The sequence below is a fragment of the Pseudophryne corroboree genome, unplaced genomic scaffold (assembly GCF_028390025.1).
Source record: "Pseudophryne corroboree isolate aPseCor3 unplaced genomic scaffold, aPseCor3.hap2 scaffold_597, whole genome shotgun sequence".
Taxonomy (NCBI): Eukaryota; Metazoa; Chordata; class Amphibia; order Anura; family Myobatrachidae; genus Pseudophryne; species Pseudophryne corroboree.
Window position 1 is genome coordinate 61,588 of NW_026970195.1, and position 10,626 is coordinate 72,213.

Genomic DNA, 10,626 nt, shown 5'->3' on the forward strand with positions numbered 1-10,626 from the left:
ATTTTAATTTGTTTTAATAGTATATTGACAGTATTGTTTTCTTTCAAAAATCCACTTCATTTTCTTTACCCTATTATTAAAATGGTAATTGACAAAAACAAACTACATTGTCACCAGAAGAGCAATACAAAATGTACAAGTGATATATTAAAATCATCTTTCCAGCTTGAATTTCAATGATGCATTGGGTCAACAAATTTGTGAGAAACATCTTCACCCTTAAATAAAGATTTTCTTAATTCCTTACCTGTGTGCTAATTAGATATCACCTTGTTTTCACATTAAACAGACTTCCACATGAGAAAGCAGCAAGGAAGCAGTGGCGTTAATGTTTCCTGGTGTCAACTTGTATTATTTCAGTAGACATTGAAATGAGGATGCATCTTGCTGCCTTTCCAATGAAGCAAGTTTAATTTAGTAATAGGTGAAAAACCATCCTTACAAAGGTGAATATCAGAGACTTGGCTTTGTGGACACTTTTCAGAGAACAAATTTGTTAGCATAAAAATAAAGCCAGAAAATGAAGAGCTGTTTAATCACTCGATTGGATTTTTCTGCCAGCATATTTTTTTTCTCTGCAACCCACTGCTAAATTGTGCTTCCTAGCTGTTTTTTTTATAAAATCACTGAATCAAATCTAACTCTGATTACATCAGAGAAGGCCATGTACCCTACACCATAAGAGGGGGTTTGAAATTTTGACTTGTCTACTTAAATATCACCAAAATCTGATCACAAGTTAAATTAGGTCCCTGGGTGGGATTGAACCACCAACCTTTCGGTTAATAGCCGAACACACTAACCGATTGCGCCACAGAGACACTTTGCAAAAAGTGCCTACTGACAAAGGCTAATAAGCATACATCTAGAACGTTTCCTAGAAAAACATTAAAAAATCAATAATCTGGAGAGTTTTTGTAAGATGTTTCTTCCATCAACTAACGAATAAACACATTGGTACTTTCCCATGATGAGTGAGTGCTTCAGGATCTCTTGCACTTACATGTGCAGCAGAGTACTGCAATGGAAGCATGCTGGACCCATAACCCAGAGGTAGGCAGATTGAAACTATCCTTTGCTATATGCATTTTTTTTGTTAATTTAAGTAATCAAAACTGGGATTGATATTTTTGCTCTTTTATTTTTACTTAAAGTACAATAACTTTTACCATTTTAATTTGTTTTAATAGTATATTGACAGTATAGTTTTCTTTCAAAAATCCACTTAATTTTCTTTACCCTGTTATTAAAATGGTAATTGACAAAAAAAACTACATTGTCACCAGAAGAGCAATACAAAATGTACAAGTGATATATTAAAATCATCTTTCCAGCTTGAATTTCAATGATGCATTGGGGCAACAATTTTGTGAGAAACATCTTCACACTTAAATAAAGATTTTCGTAATTCCTTACCTGTGTGCTAATTAGATATCACCTTGTTTTCACATTAAACAGACTTCCACATGAGAAAGCAGCAAGGATGCAGTGGCGTTAATGTTTCCTGGTGTCAACCTGTATTATTTCAGTAGACATTGAAATGAGGATGCATCTTGCTGCCTTTCCAATGAAGCAAGTTTAATTTAGTAATAGGTGAAAAACCATCCCTACAAAGGTGTTAATCAGAGACTTGGCTTTGTGGACACTTTTCAGAGAACAAATTTGTTAGCATAAAAATAAAGCAAGAAAATTAAGAGCTGTTTAATCACTCAATTGGATTTTTATGCCAGCATATTTTTTTTCTCTGCAAACCACTGCTAAATTGTGCTTCCTAGCTGTTTTTATAAAATCACTGAATCAAATCTAACTCTGATTACATCAGAGAAGGCCAGGTACCCTACACAATAAGAGGGGGTTTGAAATTTTGACTTGTCTACTTAAATATCACCAAAATCTGATAACAAGGTCAATTACGTCCCTGGGTGGGATTGAACCACCAACCTTTTGGTTAATAGCCGTACACACTAACTGATTGCGCCACAGAGACACTTTGCAAAAGTACATACTGACAAAGGCTAATAAGCATTCATCTAAAACGTTTCCTAGAAAAACTTAATAAAGTCAATAATCTGGAGAGTTTTTGTAAGATGTTTCTTCTATCAACCAACGAAGAAACACATTGGTACTTTCCCATGATGAGTGAGTGCTTCAGGATCTCTTGCACTTACATGTGCAGCAGAGTACAGCAATGGAAGCATGCTGGGCCCATAACCCAGAGGTAGGCAGATTGAAACTATCCTCTGCTATATGCATTTTTTTGTTTGTTAATTAAAGTATTCCAAAACTGGGATTGATATTTTGGCTCTTTTATTTTTACTTAAAGTACAATAACTTTTACCATTTTAATTTGTTTTAATAGTATATTGACAGTATTGTTTTCTTTCAAAAATCCACTTCATTTTCTTTACCCTATTATTAAAATGGTAATTGACAAAAACAAACTACATTGTCACCAGAAGAGCAATACAAACTGTACAAGTGATATATTAAAATCATCTTTCCAGCTTGAATTTCAATGATGCATTGGGGCAACGATTTTGTGAGAAACATCTTCACCCTTAAATAAAGATTTTCTTAATTCCTTACCTGTGTGCTAATTAGATATCACCTTGTTTTCACATTAAACAGACTTCCACATGAGAAAGCAGCAAGGATGCAGTGGCGTTAATGTTTCCTGGTGTCAACCTGTATTATTTCAGTAGACATTGAAATGAGGATGCATCTTGCTGCCTTTCCAATGAAGCAAGTTTAATTTAGTAATAGGTGAAAAACCATCCTTACAAAGGTGTTAATCAGAGACTTGGCTTTGTGGACACTTTTCAGAGAACAAATTTGTTAGCATAAAAATAAAGCCAGAAAATAAAGAGCTGTTTAATCACTCAATTGGATTTTTCTGCCAGCATATTTTTTTTCTCTGCAACCCACTGCTAAATTGTGCTTCCTAGCTTTTTTTATAAAATCACTGAATCAAATCTAACTCTGATAACATCAGAGAAGGCCAGGTACCCTACACAATAACAGGGGGTATGAAATTTGACTTGTCTACTTAAAGTTCACCAAAATCTGATAACAAGGTCAATTAGGTCCCTGGGTGGGATTGAACCACCAACCTTATGGTTAATAGCCGTACATACTAACTGATTGCGCCACAGAGACACTTTGCAAAAGTCCATACTGACAAAGGCTAATAAGCATTCATCTAAAACGTTTCCTAGAAAAACTTTAAAAAGTCAATAATCTGGAGAGTTTTTGTAAGATGTTTCTTCCATCAACCAACGAAGAAACACATTGGTACTTTCCCATGATGAGTGAGTGCTTCAGGATCTCTTGCACTTACATGTGCAGCAGAGTACTGCAATGGAAGCATGCTGGGCCCATAACCCAGAGGTAGGCAGATTGAAACTATCCTCTGCTATATGCATTTTTTTTTGTTAATTAAAGTAATCCAAAACTGGGATTGATATTTTGTCTCTTTTATTTTTACTTAAAGTACAATAACTTTTACCATTTTAATTTGTTTTAATAGTATATTGACAGTATTGTTTTCTTTCAAAAATCCACTTCATTTTCTTTACCCTATTATTAAAATGGTAATTGACAAAAACAAACTACATTGTCACCAGAAGAGCAATACAAAATGTACAAGTGATATATTAAAATCATCTTTCCAGCTTGAATTTCAATGATGCATTGGGTCAACAATTTTGTGAGAAACATCTTCACCCTTAAATAAAGATTTTCTTAATTCCTTACCTGTGTGCTAATTAGATATCACCTTGTTTTCACATTAAACAGACTTCCACATGAGAAAGCAGCAAGGATGCAGTGGCGTTAATGTTTCCTGGTGTCAACCTGTATTATTTCAGTAGACATTGAAATGAGGATACATCTTGCTGCCTTTCCAATGAAGCAAGTTTAATTTAGTAATAGGTGAAAAACCATCCCTACAAAGGTGTTAATCAGAGACTTGGCTTTGTGGACACTTTTCAGAGAACAAATTTGTTAGCATAAAAATAAAGCCAGAAAATGAAGAGCTGTTTAATCACGCAATTTGATTTTTTTGCCAGCATATTTCTTTTTCTCTGCAACCCACTGCTAAATTGTGCTTCCTAGATGTTTTTATAAAATCACTTAATCAAATCTAACTCTGATTACATCAGAGAAGGCCAGGTACCCTACACCATAACAGGGGGTATGAAATTTGACTTGTCTACTTAAAGATCACCAAAATCTGATAACAAGGTCAAGTACGTCCCTGGGTGGGATTGAACCACCAACCTTTTGGTTAATAGCCGTACACACTAACTGATTGCGCCACAGAGACACTTTGCAAAAGTACATACTGACAAATGCTAATAAGCATTCATCTAAAACGTTTCCTAGAAAAACTTAAAAAAGTCAATAATCTGGAGAGTTTTTGTAAGATGTTTCTTCTATCAACCAACGAAGAAACACATTGGTACTTTCCCATGATGAGTGAGTGCTTCAGGATCTCTTGCACTTACATGTGCAGCAGAGTACAGCAATGGAAGCATGCTGGGCCCATAACCCAGAGGTAGGCAGATTGAAACTATCCTCTGCTATATGCATTTTTTTGTTTGTTAATTAAAGTAATCCAAAACTGGGATTGATATTTTGGCTCTTTTATTTTTACTTAAAGTACAATAACTTTTACCATTTTAATTTGTTTTAATAGTATATTGACAGTATTGTTTTCTTTCAAAAATCCACTTAATTTTCTTTACCCTATTATTAAAATGGTAATTGACAAAAACAAACTACATTGTCACCAGAAGAGCAATACAAAATGTACAAGTGATATATTAAAATCATCTTTCCAGCTTGAATTTCAATGATGCATTGGGGCAACGATTTTGTGAGAAACATCTTCACCCTTAAATAAAGATTTTCTTAATTCCTTACCTGTGTGCTAATTAGATATCACCTTGTTTTCACATTAAACAGACTTCCACATGAGAAAGCAGCAAGGATGCAGTGGCGTTAATGTTTCCTGGTGTCAACCTGTATTATTTCAGTAGACATTGAAATGAGGATGCATCTTGCTGCCTTTCCAATGAAGCAAGTTTAATTTAGTAATAGGTGAAAAACCATCCTTACAAAGGTGTTAATCAGAGACTTGGCTTTGTGGACACTTTTCAGAGAACAAATTTGTTAGCATAAAAATAAAGCCAGAAAATAAAGAGCTGTTTAATCACTCAATTGGATTTTTCTGCCAGCATATTTTTTTTCTCTGCAAACCACTGCTAAATTGTGCTTCCTAGCTGTTTTTATAAAATCACTGAATCAAATCTAACTCTGATTACATCAGAGAAGGCCAGGTACCCTACACCATAACAGGGGGTTTGAAATTTTGACTTGTCTACTTAAAAATCACCAAAATCTGATAACAAGGTCAATTAGGTCCCTGGGTGGGATTGAACCACCAACCTTTTGGTTAATAGCCGTACATACTAACTGATTGCGCCACAGAGACACTTTGCAAAAGTACATACTGACAAAGGCTAATAAGCATTCATCTAAAACGTTTCCTAGAAAAACTTTAAAAAGTCAATAATCTGGAGAGTTTTTGTAAGATGTTTCTTCCATCAACCAACGAAGAAACACATTGGTACTTTCCCATGATGAGTGAGTGCTTCAGGATCTCTTGCACTTACATGTGCAGCAGAGTACAGCAATGGAAGCATGCTGGGCCCATAACCCAGAGGTAGGCAGATTGAAACTATCTTCTGCTATATGCATTTTTTTTTGTTAATTAAAGTAATCCAAAACTGGGATTGATATTTTGGCTCTTTTATTTTTACTTAAAGTACAATAACTTTTACCATTTTAATTTGTTTTAATAGTATATTGACAGTATTATTTTCTTTCAAAAATCCACTTCATTTTCTTTACCCTATTATTAAAATGGTAATTGACAAAAACAAACTACATTGTCACCAGAAGAGCAATACAAAATGTACAAGTGATATATTAAAATCATCTTTCCAGCTTGAATTTCAATGATGCATTGGGGCAACGATTTTGTGAGAAACATCTTCACCCTTAAATAAAGATTTTCTTAATTCCTTACCTGTGTGCTAATTAGATATCACCTTGTTTTCATATTAAACAGACTTCCACATGAGAAAGCAGCAAGGATGCAGTGGCGTTAATGTTTCCTGGTGTCAACTTGTATTATTTCAGTAGACATTGAAATGAGGATGCATCTTGCTGCCTTTCCAATGAAGCAAGTTTAATTTAGTAATAGGTGAAAAACCATCCTTACAAAGGTGTTAATCAGAGACTTGGCTTTGTGGACACTTTTCAGAGAACAAATTTGTTAGCATAAAAATAAAGCCAGAAAATGAAGAGCTGTTTAATCACTCAATTGGATTTTTCTGCCAGCATATTTTTTTTCTCTGCAACCCACTGCTAAATTGTGCTTCCTAGCTGTTTTTATAAAATCACTGAATCAAATCTAACTCTGATTACATCAGAGAAGGCCAGGTACCCTACACCGTAACAGGGGGTTTGAAATTTTGACTTGTCTACTTAAAGATCACCAAAATCTGATAACAAGGGAAATTAGGTCCCTGGGTGGGATTGAACCACCAACCTTTCGGTTAATAGCCAAACACACTAACCGATTGCGCCACAGAGACACTTTGCAAAAAGTGCCTACTGACAAAGGCTAATAAGCATACATCTGGAACGTTTCCTAGAAAAACATTAAAAAATCAATAATCTGGAGAGTTTTTGTAAGATGTTTCTTCCATCAACTAACGAATAAACACATTGGTACTTTCCCATGATGAGTGAGTGCTTCAGGATCTCTTGCACTTACATGTGCAGCAGAGTACTGCAATGGAAGCATGCTGGACCCATAACCCAGAGGTAGGCAGATTGAAACTATCCTTTGCTATATGCATTTTTTTTGTTAATTTAAGTAATCAAAACTGGGATTGATATTTTTGCTCTTTTATTTTTACTTTAAGTACAATAACTTTTACCATTTTAATTTGTTTTAATAGTATATTGACAGTATAGTTTTCTTTCAAAAATCCACTTAATTTTCTTTACCCTGTTATTAAAATGGTAATTGACAAAAAAAACTACATTGTCACCAGAAGAGCAATACAAAATGTACAAGTGATATATTAAAATCATCTTTCCAGCTTGAATTTCAATGATGCATTGGGGCAACAATTTTGTGAGAAACATCTTCACCCTTAAATAAAGATTTTCGTAATTCCTTACCTGTGTGCTAATTAGATATCACCTTGTTTTCACATTAAACAGACTTCCACATGAGAAAGCAGCAAGGATGCAGTGGCGTTAATGTTTCCTGGTGTCAACCTGTATTATTTCAGTAGACATTGAAATGAGGATGCATCTTGCTGCCTTTCCAATGAAGCAAGTTTAATTTAGTAATAGGTGAAAAACCATCCCTACAAAGGTGTTAATCAGAGACTTGGCTTTGTGGACACTTTTCAGAGAACAAATTTGTTAGCATAAAAATAAAGCAAGAAAATTAAGAGCTGTTTAATCACTCAATTGGATTTTCTGCCAGCATATTTTTTTTCTCTGCAAACCACTGCTAAATTGTGCTTCCTAGCTGTTTTTATAAAATCACTGAATCAAATCTAACTCTGATTACATCAGAGAAGGCCAGGTACCCTACACAATAAGAGGGGGTTTGAAATTTTGACTTGTCTTCTTAAATATCACCAAAATCTGATAACAAGGTCAATTACGTCCCTGGGTGGGATTGAACCACCAACCTTTTGGTTAATAGCCGTACACACTAACTGATTGCGCCACAGAGACACTTTGCAAACAGTACATACTGACAAAGGCTAATAAGCATTCATCTAAAACGTTTCCTAGAAAAACTTAATAAAGTCAATAATCTGGAGAGTTTTTGTAAGATGTTTCTTCTATCAACCAACGAAGAAACACATTGGTACTTTCCCATGATGAGTGAGTGCTTCAGGATCTCTTGCACTTACATGTGCAGCAGAGTACAGCAATGGAAGCATGCTGGGCCCATAACCCAGAGGTAGGCAGATTGAAACTATCCTCTGCTATATGCATTTTTTTGTTTGTTAATTAAAGTATTCCAAAACTGGGATTGATATTTTGGCTCTTTTATTTTTACTTTAAGTACAATAACTTTTACCATTTTAATTTGTTTTAATAGTATATTGACAGTATTGTTTTCTTTCAAAAATCCACTTCATTTTCTTTACCCTATTATTAAAATGGTAATTGACAAAAACAAACTACATTGTCACCAGAAGAGCAATACAAAATGTACAAGTGATATATTAAAATCATCTTTCCAGCTTGAATTTCAATGATGCATTGGGGCAACGATTTTGTGAGAAACATCTTCACCCTTAAATAAAGATTTTCTTAATTCCTTACCTGTGTGCTAATTAGATATCACCTTGATTTCATATTAAACAGACTTCCACATGAGAAAGCAGCAAGGATGCAGTGGCGTTAATGTTTCCTGGTGTCAACTTGTATTATTTCAGTAGACATTGAAATGAGGATGCATCTTGCTGCCTTTCCAATGAAGCAAGTTTAATTTAGTAATAGGTGAAAAACCATCCTTACAAAGGTGTTAATCAGAGACTTGGCTTTGTGGACACTTTTCAGAGAACAAATTTGTTAGCATAAAAATAAAGCCAGAAAATGAAGAGCTGTTTAATCACTCAATTGGATTTTTCTGCCAGCATATTTTTTTTCTCTGCAACCCACTGCTAAATTGTGCTTCCTAGCTGTTTTTATAAAATCACTGAATCAAATCTAACTCTGATTACATCAGAGAAGGCCAGGTACCCTACACCGTAACAGGGGGTTTGAAATTTTGACTTGTCTACTTAAAGATCACCAAAATCTGATAACAAGGGAAATTAGGTCCCTGGGTGGGATTGAACCACCAACCTTTCGGTTAATAGCCAAACACACTAACCGATTGCGCCACAGAGACACTTTGCAAAAAGTGCCTACTGACAAAGGCTAATAAGCATACATCTGGAACGTTTCCTAGAAAAACATTAAAAAATCAATAATCTGGAGAGTTTTTGTAAGATGTTTCTTCCATCAACTAACGAATAAACACATTGGTACTTTCCCATGATGAGTGAGTGCTTCAGGATCTCTTGCACTTACATGTGCAGCAGAGTACTGCAATGGAAGCATGCTGGACCCATAACCCAGAGGTAGGCAGATTGAAACTATCCTTTGCTATATGCATTTTTTTTGTTAATTTAAGTAATCAAAACTGGGATTGATATTTTTGCTCTTTTATTTTTACTTTAAGTACAATAACTTTTACCATTTTAATTTGTTTTAATAGTATATTGACAGTATAGTTTTCTTTCAAAAATCCACTTAATTTTCTTTACCCTGTTATTAAAATGGTAATTGACAAAAAAAACTACATTGTCACCAGAAGAGCAATACAAAATGTACAAGTGATATATTAAAATCATCTTTCCAGCTTGAATTTCAATGATGCATTGGGGCAACAATTTTGTGAGAAACATCTTCACCCTTAAATAAAGATTTTCGTAATTCCTTACCTGTGTGCTAATTAGATATCACCTTGTTTTCACATTAAACAGACTTCCACATGAGAAAGCAGCAAGGATGCAGTGGCGTTAATGTTTCCTGGTGTCAACCTGTATTATTTCAGTAGACATTGAAATGAGGATGCATCTTGCTGCCTTTCCAATGAAGCAAGTTTAATTTAGTAATAGGTGAAAAACCATCCCTACAAAGGTGTTAATCAGAGACTTGGCTTTGTGGACACTTTTCAGAGAACAAATTTGTTAGCATAAAAATAAAGCAAGAAAATTAAGAGCTGTTTAATCACTCAATTGGATTTTCTGCCAGCATATTTTTTTTCTCTGCAAACCACTGCTAAATTGTGCTTCCTAGCTGTTTTTATAAAATCACTGAATCAAATCTAACTCTGATTACATCAGAGAAGGCCAGGTACCCTACACAATAAGAGGGGGTTTGAAATTTTGACTTGTCTTCTTAAATATCACCAAAATCTGATAACAAGGTCAATTACGTCCCTGGGTGGGATTGAACCACCAACCTTTTGGTTAATAGCCGTACACACTAACTGATTGCGCCACAGAGACACTTTGCAAACAGTACATACTGACAAAGGCTAATAAGCATTCATCTAAAACGTTTCCTAGAAAAACTTAATAAAGTCAATAATCTGGAGAGTTTTTGTAAGATGTTTCTTCTATCAACCAACGAAGAAACACATTGGTACTTTCCCATGATGAGTGAGTGCTTCAGGATCTCTTGCACTTACATGTGCAGCAGAGTACAGCAATGGAAGCATGCTGGGCCCATAACCCAGAGGTAGGCAGATTGAAACTATCCTCTGCTATATGCATTTTTTTGTTTGTTAATTAAAGTATTCCAAAACTGGGATTGATATTTTGGCTCTTTTATTTTTACTTTAAGTACAATAACTTTTACCATTTTAATTTGTTTTAATAGTATATTGACAGTATTGTTTTCTTTCAAAAATCCACTTCATTTTCTTTACCCTATTATTAAAATGGTAATTGACAAAAACAAACTACATTG

At 34.6% G+C, this 10,626-nt stretch overlaps 1 non-coding gene across 1 annotated transcript; it reads right to left on the reverse strand.

Annotated features, from left to right (window-relative positions):
- Positions 1–747: 747 nt before the first annotated feature.
- TRNAN-AUU (transfer RNA asparagine (anticodon AUU)) lies at positions 748–821 on the reverse strand. Its single transcript has one exon. It is a non-coding gene; the product is annotated as a tRNA-Asn (tRNA).
- Positions 822–10,626: the final 9,805 nt, after the last annotated feature.